Source organism: Pelobates fuscus, chromosome 3 (genome assembly GCF_036172605.1).
Source record: "Pelobates fuscus isolate aPelFus1 chromosome 3, aPelFus1.pri, whole genome shotgun sequence".
Lineage (NCBI taxonomy): Eukaryota > Metazoa > Chordata > Amphibia > Anura > Pelobatidae > Pelobates > Pelobates fuscus.
This window is the reverse complement of record NC_086319.1, coordinates 389,267,408-389,285,407: the sequence shown is the minus strand read 5'-3', so window position 1 is coordinate 389,285,407 and position 18,000 is coordinate 389,267,408. Positions and strand designations below refer to the sequence as shown.

Below are 18,000 nucleotides of genomic sequence, written 5' to 3'. Positions count from 1 at the left end.
TGGCGATTGCATTCTACCAAACGGATCTGAGCGCTATTTGGCCAAGTTGGGCACTCAGACCAGGGCTATCCAGGGATATAACTCTTGTAGACATGTATGTATTTTATGCATTTTGCAAGTGTGTATAGTGAACGATTAAGTCACAATAAAAAATATTTTGCACATTCAAAGTTAGTTAAATATTTACACCACCTTGTGTGTGCTCAACTAGGAGTGTACCACATATTACAGTGACCTGTACTCTAATTAATTTCCTTAAAAAATGTAAAAATACTATTCATCAAATGTAAAATAATTTTTATCCTTGTAAATACATTTGGGAATGTAGGTTATTGCGTGATTTTGATTCACTTCTATTCTTCTCCACATTATTCTAATAATACAAGCTTTGAAATTGCTCTGGTAATGACACCCCCTCTGCCTTTTACTAATATAGGATAATAAAGTGTTTCCACTCTTAATGACATATATCGGAATGCGACAGTACATTACCTTGTGTGGTATATGCTTCTTAGATATATGTCTTTAAAAAGCAAACTACCTTAGTGAGAGCTTTGAGAAAAAGGTAAAATAGCATTCGGTGAAACAGCAAATGTCAGTATTAGGGGACAATGTCCCTATCATGTAAACAAGGGCAAAAATAATATTATGGTCCCTCCCACTGGGCCATCAAATAAAGTGTAATAACCCAGACATAGCTACACCCTGTTTACCCATAATTTAAAACAATGGGTGGGTGGACAAAAAAAGTTTTTGTAAATGTTTTTTTTTTTTCTGTGTGTTTCAAGTAAATTAAATCTGCTTTCTTTACACTCACTAACATGAAGCTCTCTATTAATTCTTATTAAAATTGACATTCCCACTTGTTACAAATAATAACATTTGGATATTGATGGTGAAAATGACACAAGTCACATATAAGACTGGAATTAGAGAGCAGAACTTGGCCTAGCCGGCTGGCATACTCTGAGAGCAATTATCTGCTGTTATTAAAAGGTTACACAAAGACTGCTCTATGAACAGCAGCCAGAGCCCCAGTTATGGCTTATCCTGCCACATCCAATATGGCACGATGACTGCTCTATGAACAGCAGCCCCAGCCCCAGTTATGGCCTATCTTGCCACATCCAACATGGCACTCACACACTCTACACAGCAAACGTGATGACGTACCGCGTGGGCGGGGCTTCCGCTAGACGTCGCGGCCAGTGAAAAGAGAAGGGCGGGGCTTTAGTTTTCACAACTAGTGATCGGAAGTGGTGGCTGTGGCGGGAAAGGATTGTCCTGAGGTAACTGAGGTCGAGGGGAGTTTGCTGCTCTGTCTGTGAATAATAACAGTAATAATCACCTAATTAATAATAACCTTATCTGTGCTGACAGTAATAATAATAATAATAATAATAATAATAATCACCTAATTAATAATAACCTTATCTGTGCTCACAGTAATAATAATAATAATCACCTAATTAATAATAACCTTATCTGTGCTCACAGTAATAATAATAATAATCACCTAATTAATAATAACCTTATCTGTGCTCACAGTAATAATAATAATAATCACCTAATTAATAATAACCTTATCTGTGCTCACAGTAATAATAATAATAATCACCTAATTAATAATAACCTTATCTGTGCTCACAGTAATAATAATAATAATCACCTAATTAATAATAACCTTATCTGTGCTCACAGTAATAATAATAATAATCACCTAATTAATAATAACCTTATCTGTGCTGACAGTAATAATAATAATCACCTAATTAATAATAACCTTATCTGTGCTCACAGTGATAATAATAATAATCACCTAATTAATAATAACCTTATCTGTGCTCACAGTGATAATAATAATAATCACCTAATTAATAATAACCTTATCTGTGCTCACAGTAATAATAATAATCACTTTATAATAACCTTATCTGTGCTCACAGTAATAATACTCACCTAATTAATAATAACCTCATCTGTGCTCGCAGTAATAATAATCACCTAATTAATAATAACCTTATCTGTGCTCGCAGTAATATAATAATCACCTAATTAATAATAACCTTATCTGTGCTCACAGTAATAATAATCACTTAATAATAACCTTATCTGTGCTCACAGTAATAATAATCACTTAATAATAACCTTATCTGTGCTCACAGTAATAATCACCTAATTAATAATAACCTTATCTGTGCTCGCAGTAATAATAATAATCACCTAATTAATAATAACCTTATCTGTGCTCACAGTAATAATAATAATCACCTAATTAATAATAACCTTATCTGTGCTCGCAGTAATATAATAATCACCTAATTAATAATAACCTTATCTGTGCTCACAGTAATAATAATCACCTAATTAATAATAACCTTATCTGTGCTCACAGTAATAATTATAATCACTTAATAATAACCTTATCTGTGCTCACAGTAATAATAATCACCTAATTAATAATAACCTTATCTGTGCTCACAGTAATAATCACCTAATTAATAATAACCTTATCTGTGCTCGCAGTAATAATAATAATAATAATAATCACCTAATTAATAATAACCGTATCTGTGCTCGCAGTAATATAATAATCACCTAATTAATAATAACCTTATCTGTGCTCGCAGTCATAATAATCACCTAATTAATAATAACCTTATCTGTGCTCACAGTAATAATAATCACTTAATAATAACCTTATCTGTGCTCACAGTAATAATAATAATCACTTAATAATAACCTTATCTGTGCTCACAGTAATAATAATAATCACTTAATAATAACCTTATCTGTGCTCACAGTAATAATAATCACCTAATTAATAATAACCTTATCTGTGCTCACAGTAATAATCACCTAATTAATAATAACCTTATCTGTGCTCGCAGTAATAATAATAATAATCACCTAATTAATAATAACCTTATCTGTGCTCGCAGTAATAATAATCACCTAATTAATAATAACCTTATCTGTGCTCACAGTAATAATAATAATCACCTAATTAATAATAACCTTATCTGTGCTCGCAGTAATAATAATAATCACCTAATTAATAATAACCTTATCTGTGCTCACAGTAATAATTATAATCACTTAATAATAACCTTATCTGTGCTCACAGTAATAATAATCACCTAATTAATAATAACCTTATCTGTGCTCACAGTAATAATCACCTAATTAATAATAACCTTATCTGTGCTCGCAGTAATAATAATAATAATAATAATCACCTAATTAATAATAACCTTATCTGTGCTCGCAGTAATATAATAATCACCTAATTAATAATAACCTTATCTGTGCTCACAGTAATAATCACCGAATTAATAATAACCTTATCTGTGCTCGCAGTAATAATAATCACCTAATTAATAATAACCTTATCTGTGTTCACAGTAATAATAATCACTTAATAATAACCTTATCTGTGCTCACAGTAATAATAATAATCACTTAATAATAACCTTATCTGTGCTCACAGTAATAATAATCACCTAATTAATAATAACCTTATCTGTGCTCGCAGTAATAATAATAATAATCACCTAATTAATAATAACCTTATCTGTGCTCGCAGTAATAATAATCACCTAATTAATAATAACCTTATCTGTGCTCACAGTAATAATAATAATCACTTAATAATAACCTTATCTGTGCTCACAGTAATAATAATCACCTAATTAATAATAACCTTATCTGTGCTCACAGTAATAATCACCTAATTAATAATAACCTTATCTGTGCTCGCAGTAATAATAATAATAATCACCTAATTAATAATAACCTTATCTGTGCTCGCAGTAATAATAATCACCTAATTAATAATAACCTTATCTGTGCTCACAGTAATAATAATAATCACCTCATTAATAATAACCTTATCTGTGCTCGCAGTAATAATAATAATCACCTAATTAATAATAACCTTATCTGTGCTCGCAGTAATATAATAATCACCTAATTAATAATAACCTTATCTGTGCTCGCAGTAATATAATAATCACCTAATTAATAATAACCTTATCTGTGCTCACAGTAATAATAATCACCTAATTAATAATAACCTTATCTGTGCTCACAGTAATAATAATCACCTAATTAATAATAACCTTATCTGTGCTCACAGTAATAATCACCTAATTAATAATAACCTTATCTGTGCTCACAGTAATAATCACCTAATTAATAATAACCTTATCTGTGCTCGCAGTAATAATAATAATAATCACCTAATTAATAATAACCTTATCTGTGCTCGCAGTAATAATAATCACCTAATTAATAATAACCTTATCTGTGCTCACAGTAATAATAATAATCACCTAATTAATAATAACCTTATCTGTGCTCGCAGTAATAATAATAATCACCTAATTAATAATAACCTTATCTGTGCTCGCAGTAATATAATAATCACCTAATTAATAATAACCTTATCTGTGCTCGCAGTAATATAATAATCACCTAATTAATAATAACCTTATCTGTGCTCACAGTAATAATAATCACCTAATTAATAATAACCTTATCTGTGCTCACAGTAATAATTATAATCACTTAATAATAACCTTATCTGTGCTCACAGTAATAATAATCACCTAATTAATAATAACCTTATCTGTGCTCACAGTAATAATCACCTAATTAATAATAACCTTATCTGTGCTCGCAGTAATAATAATAATAATAATAATCACCTAATTAATAATAACCTTATCTGTGCTCGCAGTAATATAATAATCACCTAATTAATAATAACCTTATCTGTGCTCACAGTAATAATCACCGAATTAATAATAACCTTATCTGTGCTCGCAGTAATAATAATCACCTAATTAATAATAACCTTATCTGTGTTCACAGTAATAATAATCACTTAATAATAACCTTATCTGTGCTCACAGTAATAATAATAATCACTTAATAATAACCTTATCTGTGCTCACAGTAATAATAATCACCTAATTAATAATAACCTTATCTGTGCTCACAGTAATAATCACCTAATTAATAATAACCTTATCTGTGCTCGCAGTAATAATAATAATAATCACCTAATTAATAATAACCTTATCTGTGCTCGCAGTAATATAATAATCACCTAATTAATAATAACCTTATCTGTGCTCACAGTAATAATCACCGAATTAATAATAACCTTATCTGTGCTCGCAGTAATAATAATCACCTAATTAATAATAACCTTATCTGTGCTCACAGTAATAATAATAATCACTTAATTAATAATTACTCTATCTGTGCTGACTGTAATAATAATATTCACTTAATTAATAATTACTCTGCTGACTGTAATAATAATAATAATCACTTAATTAATAATTACTCTATCTGTGCTGACACTAATAATAATAATCACTTAATAATAACCTCATCTGTGCTGACACTAATAATAATAATCACTTAATAATAACCTCATCTGTGCTGACAGTAATAATAATAGTCACCTAATTAATAATAATTACTCTATCTGGTGACAGAATGTGTGAGAAATACTGTACTAACTCGTAATAATAATCTTTGGTGACAGTATGTGTGTGAATACTGTACTAAATATAGTAATTATCTTTGGTGACAGTATGTGTGTGAGGTATACTGTACTAACTATAGTAATTATCCATGTTTACAGTATGTGTGAAGAATACTGTACTAACTAGTAATAATTACTCTGTGCTGACTGTAATAATAATTACTCTATCTGTGCTGACTGTAATAATAATCACTTAATTAATAATTACTATCTGTGCTGACTGTAATAATAATAATCACTTAATTAATAATTACTCTATCTGTGCTGACACTAATAATAATCACTTAATAACCTCATCTGTGCTGACAGTAATAATAATAGTCACCTAATTAATGAGGTATACTGTACTAACTATAGCAATAATAAGTATCCATGGTTACAGTATGTGTGAAGAATACTGTACTAACTATAGTAATAATAATCTGTGGTGACAGTGTGTGTGTGTGAATACTGTACTAAATATAGTAATTATCTGTGGTGACAATATGTGTGTGAAGTATACTGTACTAACTATAGTAATAATCATTTGTGCTGACAGTAATAATAACTACTCTATCTGACTGTGTGTGAGGAATACTGTACTAACTATAGTAATAATAATTTCCTCATCTATGGTGATAGTACGTGACTGTTTTATGTTCAACATAAAGTGGCTTGACATAAAAATGGCCTTCCACTGCACTGAGTATGTATGTATGTATGTATGTATATATATATATATATAATCTATATATCTCTATCAGGGCTTGCCAAATTTGAAATCTAGCAGCCAATTTTTTTTTGGTGACAGAATGTTAAGTTTAATTTTCAATGTGAAAAATGCAATTCGTAAGTGTCAGTATAGAGAGCAGAACCACTACAGCTTAATGTAGTTGCTCTCGTGTCTATAGCCTGTACCTGAAGACCCATCAATATAAACATTGCTGCCTAGTTACAACTCTAGTGACAGTCACTCAGATGGCCACTGGAGAGTCCTTGGTCGCAACACTTATGTTCAGCGTCTCCACGGTCTGCATCGGGGCGATGAAGTTTCACCATGGACATGCATTTATTCTAAGAAGATGCTGATTGGCACAGAACGGTGTTTTGCTGCACGTGCGCAATATGCTTCCAATGCTTTCCTATGGGAAAGATCACAAAGATTTATGAGCTAACCCATGGAGGCAGGACCAGCCATGGCTAAACCGGCACAGCATGATAAAAAAGGTGAATAAAAACAAATTTCTCATGCGCTTGGAGGGGGCAGGCACTTAAAAAGACACATACCTACACACCCACACATTGACCGACACGTACACACATTTTCTTACAAACTCACAAACTGACATTTTTATTTTAAATCCACTAAGCCTTCCTACCTTAGGGGGGAGTGGATCTTTCTCTGGGGTCCAGTGGGGCTTCTCTCTAATCTTTCTGCGAGTGAGGGAGCAGTAATCTTCCTGCAGTTCCTATCTGCTCCCTCGCGCTCTCAGTAGTGGTGGCGTGACCGGAGTGATGTCATATTCTGGCTCCCGGCCTCATGAAACAGCGCGCAAGGGAGCAGAGAGGAGCTGCAGTTAGATTACTACCCCCCTGCTCGCTGCCTCAGCTGGCCGCCTCCATGCTCACAAGGTCTTCCAGCTCCAATATTCCCCTCTGCCGGCTTCAATGCTCCCTCGGGCAGCCGCCTTAACTTAAAGGACCACTATAGGCACCCAGACCACTTTAGCTCAATGAAGTGGTCTGGGTGCCAGGTCCATCTAGTGTTAACCCTGCTGCTGTAAAATCGCTCCCTCTCCAATCTTTTATTTTTTTTATTTTTATTTTTTTATAAGTTTTACCGGGCAGAAGAACAGGTTGTCAGGATTCTGGTTGTGGTGGGTCTTGAAGTGATTGGAGACGCTTTAATCCTTTTTTGATGTTGCGCATATGTTCTGAGACCCTAATGTATATTAGGGATCGACGATTATCGATTTTACCGATATTATCGGCCGATATTCAGTATTTTCGGCAATATCGGTATCGGCCAATAGAGATACCGATATTGCCGATGATACCTCCTAGGACCGCCGGGCTCATTACAAGCCCGGCGGTCCTGGGGGGGCCCGCAGGAAGCTGTTACTTACCTTCCCAGCAGCTCCCCAGTGCAAATCTCGCGAGACCTGCGGCCGCAGAGCGTTGCTATGGGTTACCATGGCAACGCTCTGCGCAGCACGCAGACTGCAAGATTTACACAGGGGAGCTGCGGCCCCCCCCAGTACTTAACAAGCCACCGGACCACCAAGGAATACTACTTAGCAGGGAGGGGGGACTAAACAAACAAAAAAAAACATTTAATTTTTTTTTTTTTTTATTAAAAAATGCCCCCCCATTTTACACAAATTACATCACTACACACACCCACACTGCATTATATACACACACACCCACACTGCATTATATACACACACTACACAAACACACCCACACTGAATTATATACACACACTACACAAACACACCCACACTGAATTATATACACACACTACACAAATACACCCACACTGAATTATATACACACACTACACAAATACACCCACACTGCATTATATACACACACTACACAAATACACCCACACTGCATTATATACACACACTACACAAATACACCCACACTGCATTATATACACACACTACACATACACCCACACTGCATTATATACACACACTACACAAATACACCCACACTGCATTAAATACACACACTACACAAATACACCCACACTGCATTATATACACACACTACACAAATACACCCACACTGCATTATATACACACACTACACAAATACACCCACACTGCATTATATACACACACTACACAAATACACCCACACTGCATTATATACACACACTACACAAATACACCCACACTGCATTATATACACACACTACACAAATACACCCACACTGCATTATATACACACTCTACACAAATACACCCACACTGCATTATATACACACTCTACACAAATACACCCACACTGCATTATATACACTCTACACAAATACACCCACACTGCATTATATACACACTCTACACAAATACACCCACACTGCATTATATACACACTCTACACAAATACACCCACACTGCATTATATACACACTCTACACAAATACACCCACACTGCATTATATACACACTCTACACAAATACACCCACACTGCATTATATACACACTCTACACAAATACACCCACACTGCATTATATACACACTCTACACAAATACACCCACACTGCATTATATACACACTCTACACAAATACACCCACACTGCATTATATACACACTCTACACAAATACACCCACACTGCATTATATACACACACTACACAAATACACCCACACTGCATTATATACACACTACACAAATACACCCACACTGCATTATATACACACACTACACAAATACACCCACACTGCATTATATACACACACTACACAAATACACCCACACTGCATTATATACACACACTACACAAATACACCCACACTGCATTATATACACACACTACACAAATACACCCACACTGCATTATATACACACACTACACAAATACACCCACACTGCATTATATACACACACTACACAAATACACCCACACTGCATTATATACACACACTACACAAATACACCCACACTGCATTATATACACACACTACACAAATACACCCACACTGCATTATATACACACACTACACAAATACACCCACACTGCATTATATACACACACTACACAAATACACCCACACTGCATTATATACACACACTACACAAATACACCCACACTGCATTATATACACACACTACACAAATACACCCACACTGCATTATATACACACACTACACAAATACACCCACACTGCATTATATACACACACTACACAAATACACCCACACTGCATTATATACACACACTACACAAATACACCCACACTGCATTATATACACACACTACACAAATACACCCACACTGCATTATATACACACACTACACAAATACACCCACACTGCATTATATACACACACTACACAAATACACCCACACTGCATTATATACACACACTACACAAATACACCCACACTGCATTATATACACACACTACACAAATACACCCACACTGCATTATATACACACACTACACAAATACACCCACACTGCATTATATACACACACTACACAAATACACCCACACTGCATTATATACACACACACACTACACAAATACACCCACACTGCATTATATACACACACACACTACACAAATACACCCACACTGCATTATATACACACACACACTACACAAATACACCCACACTGCATTATATACACACACACACTACACAAATACACCCACACTGCATTATATACACACACACACTACACAAATACACCCACACTGCATTATATACACACACACACTACACAAATACACCCACACTGCATTATATACACACACACACTACACAAATACACCCACACTGCATTATATACACACACACACTACACAAATGTACACACACTCTGCATTATATACACACACACACTACACAAATGTACACACACTCTGCATTCACTATGCACACTACACAAACACACTCTGCATTCACTATATATACACACTACACAAATACTCACTGCATTCACTAGACACACTACACACACACTCTGCATTCATTACATACACACACAGCTCCCCTGTCTAAACACACTTCATCCACTACACGTGGCATGTATATTTTGTGCATTTACCGTTAGAATTCGTTTATTTTTTCAAAATGGTAAATGTACAGAATATCGTTAAGTTATTGGCTATCGGCCTGAAAGTTCACAGATTATCGGTATCGACTCTAAAAAAATCAATATCGGTCGATCCCTAATGTGTATACGCAACATCAAAAAAGGATTGGAGACCCACAGCGTCTCCAATCACTTCAAGACCCACCACAACCAGAATCCTGTCAACCTGTTCTTCTGCCCCTTAAAACTTACTAAAAAAGATTGGAGAGGGGGCGATTTTAATAAAAAAAATAGGAACAGAAGAAACAAGGTTTATTTATAATTTCAATACTCTTATACCCCACGGCTTAAACTCAGATTTTGAGATCTGCCATTTTTGTTTAATCAAGAGTACTTATACACTTTACTTCTATATGCACTTTCATTTCTTCCCTTTTATTCTCTTTTTTTATCCACCTAAAAAGTTGGGGTTTACAATGATTTAAGGGATACACCCACCTGTCACAATAAGTTTACGTATACCGGTTGATAATGCTAATTACTTGTATACTAGAGGTCTTTAAAGGATCACTATAGGGTCAGGAACACAAACATGTATTCCTGACCCTATAGTGTTAACACCACCATCTAGCCCCCCTGGACCCCTCATGCCTCCATAAATATAGTAAAAATCTTACTGTATTCAAGACTAAAGCTGTAAATCTGCATGCTGTTAGACTCAGAAAAACAAGCAGTCTGCTGTAATTTTCCGGCTTCCGACATCATTACACAGCGCGAGGGAGCAGAGAGCAGCTGCAGGCAGAGTACTGCTCCCGCGGGCGGCCGCATCCTCCGTGCTCCCGCAGCTGGCTGCCTCATCTAGGCTCCTCAATATTACCTGTGACAACCGCTGTCAAAGCTCCCTTGGCGGCCACACTAACTACAGAGCTGGCACATCCCAGGCGCCAGGGCGGAATTTTTAGTCGCCGTGGCGACCTGGCACCTGGGATTTCTCGACATCTGTTTTACAATGCATGAAGCCAAATATTGATACACGTATATTATGTTAGAAGAATAGCAAAAAAACTAAGGAAATAATAATGCTACATGCTTAATGAACAATAGAACTTTACATATGTCTCCAATACTGTCTTGCTGATTAGAGGCTATCCTTTATAAATGTATCACTAGTTAGGTGTAAGGGTTGTTTTTTCAAATTCCTTTGTAAATTTTAAAAGCCTAGTTTAAAGCTATGAAGCCACAATAAGCTCTCCTTATTAACTGTTCTTTTTAACTGTGTCTAATTATTTTCAGTGTTAAAGGGACACTATAGTCACCTGAACAACTTCAGCTTAATGAGGTTGTTCAGGTGAGTGCTACAGCTACCCGGAGCCTTTTTCTTGTAAGCACTGTATTTTCTGAGAAAATGCAGTGTTTACATTGGAAGCTTGGAACACCTCTTGTTGCAGTCAATCAGACGGCCACCAGAGGGACTTCCGAGTTCAGAGGCCCTAAAAAGGCCTCTCGACCGATGCATTCTGGGTGAATGCATCAGACGGGCTATCAGCACACAAAGCACTGTGAACGCGCTTTGTGTGCTGATAGCCTGTCAGCACTGCTGTGGGCGTGGCTTCAGCTGACAGCTTCAGCTTCAGCTGACAGCTGAAGCCCGAACCCACAGGGACGCTTACGGTCCACAATAGTGGTTGAAGGGGGGGGGGGGAGAGACCTACTCTCCTCCCCCCCCCCGGCCCCCACCGCTGTGCGGCGGGTGGGGGCCCTAAAATTATCAATAAGGGGGGGACCTATTGTCCCCCCCCGGCCCCCACCCCTGAGCGGTGGGTGGGGGCCCTAAAATTATCGATAAGGGGGGGGACCTACTGTCCCCCCCCCCGGCCCCCACCCCTGTGCGGCGGGTGGGGGCCCTAAAATTATCAATAAGGGGGGGGACCTACTGTCCCCCCCCCCCGGCCCCCACCCCTGTGCGGCGGGTGGGGGCCCTAAAATTATCAATAAGGGGGGGGACCTACTGTCCCCCCCGGCCCCCACCCCTGTGCGGCGGGTGGGGGCCCTAAAATTATCAATAAGGGGGGGACCTACTGTCCCCCCCGGCCCCCACCCCTGTGCGGCGGGTGGGGGCCCTAAAATTATCAATAAGGGGGGGGACCTACTGTCCCCCCCCGGCCCCCACCCCTGTGCGGCGGGTGGGGGCCCTAAAATTATCAATAAGGGGGGGACCTATTGTCCCCCCCCGGCCCCCACCCCTGAGCGGTGGGTGGGGGCCCTAAAATTATCGATAAGGGGGGGTGGGGGCCCTAAAATTATCAATAAGGGGGGGGACCTACTGTCCCCCCCGGCCCCCACCCCTGAGCGGTGGGTGGGGGCCCTAAATACAAAGGGGGGGGGACCCTAGTTAACCCTCCCCCCCCCCCAAAAAAAAAAAATTATCTCCCTACCTACCCCCCTCACCCTAAAAATAATGAGGGGGGGAACATTAACTAAAAACCTGTAAAAAAGAAAAAATGAGATAAAATCAACTTACCATTCGATGTTTTCTTTCTTCTAAAATCTTCTTTCTTCAGCCCAAAAAAGGGCAAATAAAAATCCATAATAACCGACGCAATTAAAAAAAAAAAAAAAAAAAAAACGAGCGCAAAAAAAATAATCCGTCTTCACCCATGGAGGGCTCCGCGCAGACTGAGCTCCGCAGGGTGGGGAAGGCTTATAAAGCCTTGCCCTGCCCTGCAATTAGGCTAAGAACACTCTGATTGGTGGGTTTAAACCAATCAGAGTGCTCTTTGTCATTTTACAAGCGTGGGAAAGTTCTTTGGAATTTTCCCACGCTTGTAAAATGACACAGAGCACTGTGATTGGATGGATTTCAAGCCATCCAATCACAGTGCTCTGTCATTTTACAAGCGTGGGAAAATTCCAAAGAACTTTCCCACGCTTGTAAAATGACAAAGAGCACTGTGATTGGATGGCTTGAAATCCATCCAATCACAGTGCTCTGTGTCATTTTACAAGCGTGGGAAAGTTCTTTGGAACTTTCCCACGCTTGTAAAATGACACAGAGCACTGTGATTGGATGGCTTGAAATCCATCCAATCACAGTGCTCTGTGTCATTTTACAAGCGTGGGAAAATTCCAAAGAACTTTCCCACGCTTGTAAAATGACACAGAGCACTGTGATTGGATGGCTTTAAATCCATCCAATCACAGTGCTCTGTGTCATTTTACAAGCGTGGGAAAATTCCAAAGAACTTTCCCACGCTTGTAAAATGACAAAGAGCACTCTGATTGGCTTAAACCCACCAATCAGAGTGTTCTTAGCATAATTGCAGGGCGGGGCAAGGCTTTATAAGCCTTCCCCCGCCCTGCGGAGCTCAGTCTGCGCGGAGCCCTCCATGGGTGAAGATGGACTATTTTTTTTTGCGCTCGTTTTTTTTTTTGCGGGACAGTAGGTCCCCCCCTCATTGATCATTTTAGGGCCCCCACCCGCCGCTCAGGGGTGGGGGCCGGGGGGGGCAGTAAGTCCCCCCCCTCATTGATAATTTTAGGGCCCCCACCCGCCGCACAGGGGTGGGGGCCGGGGGGGACAGTAGGTCCCCCCCTTATTGATAATTGTAGGGCCCCCACCCGCCGCTCAGGGGTGGGGGCCGGGGGGGGACAGTAGGTCCCCCCCTCATTGATAATTTTAGGGCCCCCACCCGCCGCACAGGGGTGGGGGCCGGGGGGGACCACTGTCCCCCCCCTTATTGATAATTTTAGAAAGCGAGCTGAGCTGTCAGTCAGACAGCTCAGCTCGCGAACGCGCATTCCGCGCACATGCGCGGTAAAGCGCTCAGGTTCTTCATAGGGCGGCATTCAATGCCGCTCTATGAAGAACGCGATTGGTGCAGCGCGAAGCCGTCCCATTGGGCCCCGCGATTTCGTCATTTTGACGAAAAAGGGGGCGCGGCCTAGCGGGGAGCTCGGCGCTGGAACGGAGGTAAGTTTTTAATATAAAAACACCTCGAAATTTATTTTTAATAAATGAAAGTACATATAAAAGCAAGAAGGAAGGCTGGGGGACCTGTCTTTCTTGCTTTTATATGGTGACTATAGAGTCCCTTTAAGTCTCCTTTTCATCAGGGCACCTTGTATATGTAGTACTGAGTTCACTGAGAATTCTCAATTTGTTATATAATACACTGTTAACACTGCCCTCAATGGGCAGTGACTGCATCAGTGTTAGTAAAGTGACTACATTATATTGGCTAATACAATGTTATTAAGTGTTCTTGCATAGCAAGACCACTTAATGTTATCTCACATATATATTATTAAGTGTTCTTGCATAGCAAGACCACTTAATGTTATCTCACATATATATTATTATTAAGTGTTCTTGCATAGCAAGACCACTTAATGTTATCTCACATATATATTAAGTGTTCTTGCATAGCAAGACCACTTAATGTTATCTCACATATATATTATTAAGTGTTCTTGCATAGCAAGACCACTTAATGTTATCTCACATATATATTATTAAGTGTTCTTGCATAGCAAGACCACTTAATGTTATCTCACATATATATTATTATTATTATTCTTATTATTCTTATTATAGCCAAATTTGCCACCCTAACTCCTCCCACAGTTTTTACACTACATAGACAAAAATATACCAAAACGTGCAGATTGTTCCCGATCGGATTGCTATTACTTTGTGGAACGTTTCGCCGAATGGTTCACGGAATATCGTCGTTCTTGTGGCGAAATTTGTCCCATAGGAATGAATGGCAAAGCTAGAGTGGGAGCTGGCAAAAGCTGAAAAATCAGGACATGATTTCTAAACTGCCACCACTCCCTCATTTTCAGGCCCACCTACACAAATCTTATATCAAAACGTTCAGCTATCCCTGCTGCCATTAGAAATGTCCACGGCTAAGCCATAGTCCTGATAGTTTTCACAATATGACCATTTGTTTGCAACTCACGCAGTCCATTGACATTCATTGAAACTCCACTCTGCAAAGCTCACATTTGAAGGGCAATTTCTAAACTGCGACTGTGCCTTCATTGTTAATATCTCAGAGACATACTATACATCAAAATGTAGGTCTGGGTCTTGTGATTCTCACAATATAAAGCTCTTCACTGTAGGATTTATAGTTTTAGAAATATGACCGTTTGAAGATGGCAACCGCAAAAATACTCTGACCTGTGCCAGGCTGCAGCAGCAAGTGATGTCATAGACAAAGCATTTTACACCTGCTCATTTTTTTATAACTGTATGTTTTAATGTAACTGTGAAGCACTTTGGGCAACAACATTGATATTAAATGTGCTATATCAATAAATAATAACAGTTACTCCGCCCACTCGAGTTGTAGACTACTGGTGGAGGCAAGAACACTTCACAATTTCCCCAGAAATTGTAGCTTTTCTAGTTATTATTATTCTTATTATAGCCAAATTTGCCACCCTAACTCCTCCCACAGTTTTAACACTACATAGACAAAAATATACCAAAACGTGCAGATTGTTCCCGATCGGATTGCTATTACTTTGTGGAACGTTTCGCCGAATGGTTCACGGAATATCGTCGTTCTTGTGGCAAAATTTGTCCCATAGGAATGAATGGCAAAGCTAGAGTGGGAGCTGGCAAAAGCTGAAAAATCAGGACATGATTTCTAAACTGCCACCACTCCCTCATTTTCAGGCCCACCTACACAAATCTTATATCAAAACGTTCAGCTATCCCTGCTGCCACTAGAAATGTCCACGGCTAAGCCATAGTCCTGATAGTTTTCACAATATGACCATTTGTTTGCAACTCACGCCTTCCATTGACATTCATTGAAACTCCACTCTGCAAAGCTCACATTTGAAGGGCAATTTCTAAACTGCGACTGTGCCTTCATTGTTAATATCTCAGAGACATACTATACATCAAAATGTAGGTATGGGTCTTGTGATTCTCACAATATAAAGCTCTTCACTGTAGGATTTATAGTTTTTAAAATACGACCGTTTGAAGGTGGCAACTGCAAAAATACTCTGACCTGTGCAAGGCTGCAGCAGCAAGTGATGTCATAGACAGGGCCATTTGCACCTGCTAATGTTTTTATAACTGTATGTTTTAATGTTACTGTGAAGCACTTTGGGCAACAACGTTGCAATTTAATGTGCTATATAATTATTAAGTGTTCTTGCATAGCAAGACCACTTAATGTTATCTCACATATATATTATTATTCTTATTATTCTTATTATTCTTATTATAGCCAAATTTGCCACCCTAACTCCTCCCACAGTTTTTACACTACATAGACAAAAATATACCAAAACGTACAGATTGTTCCCGATCGGATTGCTATTACTTTGTGGAACGTTTCGCCGAATGGTTCACGGAATATCGTCGTTCTTGTGGCGGAAGTTTTCCCATAGGAATGAATGGCAAAGCTAGAGTGGGAGCTGGCAAAAGCTGAAAAATCAGGACATGATTTCTAAACTGCCACCACTCCCTCATTTTCAGGCCCACCTACACAAATCTTATATCAAAACGTTCAGCTATCCCTGCTGCCACTAGAAATGTCCACTGCTAAGCCATAGTCCTGATAGTTTTCACAATATGACCATTTGTTTGCAACTCACGCCTTACATTGACATTCATTGAAACTCCACTCTGCAAAGCTCACATTTGAAGGGCAATTTCTAAACTGCGACTGTGCCTTCATTGTTAATATCTCAGAGACATACTATACATCAAAATGTAGGTATGGGTCTTGTGATTCTCACAATATAAAGCTCTTCACTGTAGGATTTATAGTTTTTAAAATACGACCGTTTGAAGGTGGCAACTGCAAAAATACTCTGACCTGTGCAAGGCTGCAGCAGCAAGTGATGTCATAGACAGGGCCATTTGCACCTGCTAATGTTTTTATAACTGTATGTTTTAATGTTACTGTGAAGCACTTTGGGCAACAACGTTGCAATTTAATGTGCTATATAATTATTAAGTGTTCTTGCATAGCAAGACCACTTAATGTTATCTCACATATATATTATTATTCTTATTATTCTTATTATTCTTATTATAGCCAAATTTGCCACCCTAACTCCTCCCACAGTTTTTACACTACATAGACAAAAATATACCAAAACGTACAGATTGTTCCCGATCGGATTGCTATTACTTTGTGGAACGTTTCGCCGAATGGTTCACGGAATATCGTCGTTCTTGTGGCGGAAGTTTTCCCATAGGAATGAATGGCAAAGCTAGAGTGGGAGCTGGCAAAAGCTGAAAAATCAGGACATGATTTCTAAACTGCCACCACTCCCTCATTTTCAGGCCCACCTACACAAATCTTATATCAAAACGTTCAGCTATCCCTGCTGCCACTAGAAATGTCCACTGCTAAGCCATAGTCCTGATAGTTTTCACAATATGACCATTTGTTTGCAACTCACGCCTTACATTGACATTCATTGAAACTCCACTCTGCAAAGCTCACATTTGAAGGGCAATTTCTAAACTGCGACTGTGCCTTCATTGTTAATATCTCAGAGACATACTATACATCAAAATGTAGGTCTGGGTCTTGTGATTCTCACAATATAAAGCTCTTCACTGTAGGATTTATAGTTTTTAAAATACGACCGTTTGAAGATGGCAACTGCAGAAATACTCTGACCTGTGCAAGGCTG

General features: G+C 38.5%; 1 protein-coding gene across 1 annotated transcript in view; it reads left to right on the top strand.

Annotated features, from left to right (window-relative positions):
• The first annotated feature begins 1,257 nt into the window (after positions 1-1,257).
• STAG3 (STAG3 cohesin complex component) overlaps positions 1,258-18,000 on the top strand; it is a 130,980-nt gene continuing 114,237 nt past the window's right edge. Inside the window, exon 1 of the mRNA XM_063446384.1 lies at positions 1,258-1,289. The gene's annotated coding sequence lies outside the window, so the exon portion shown is untranslated. The remainder of the gene's footprint in view (positions 1,290-18,000) is intronic.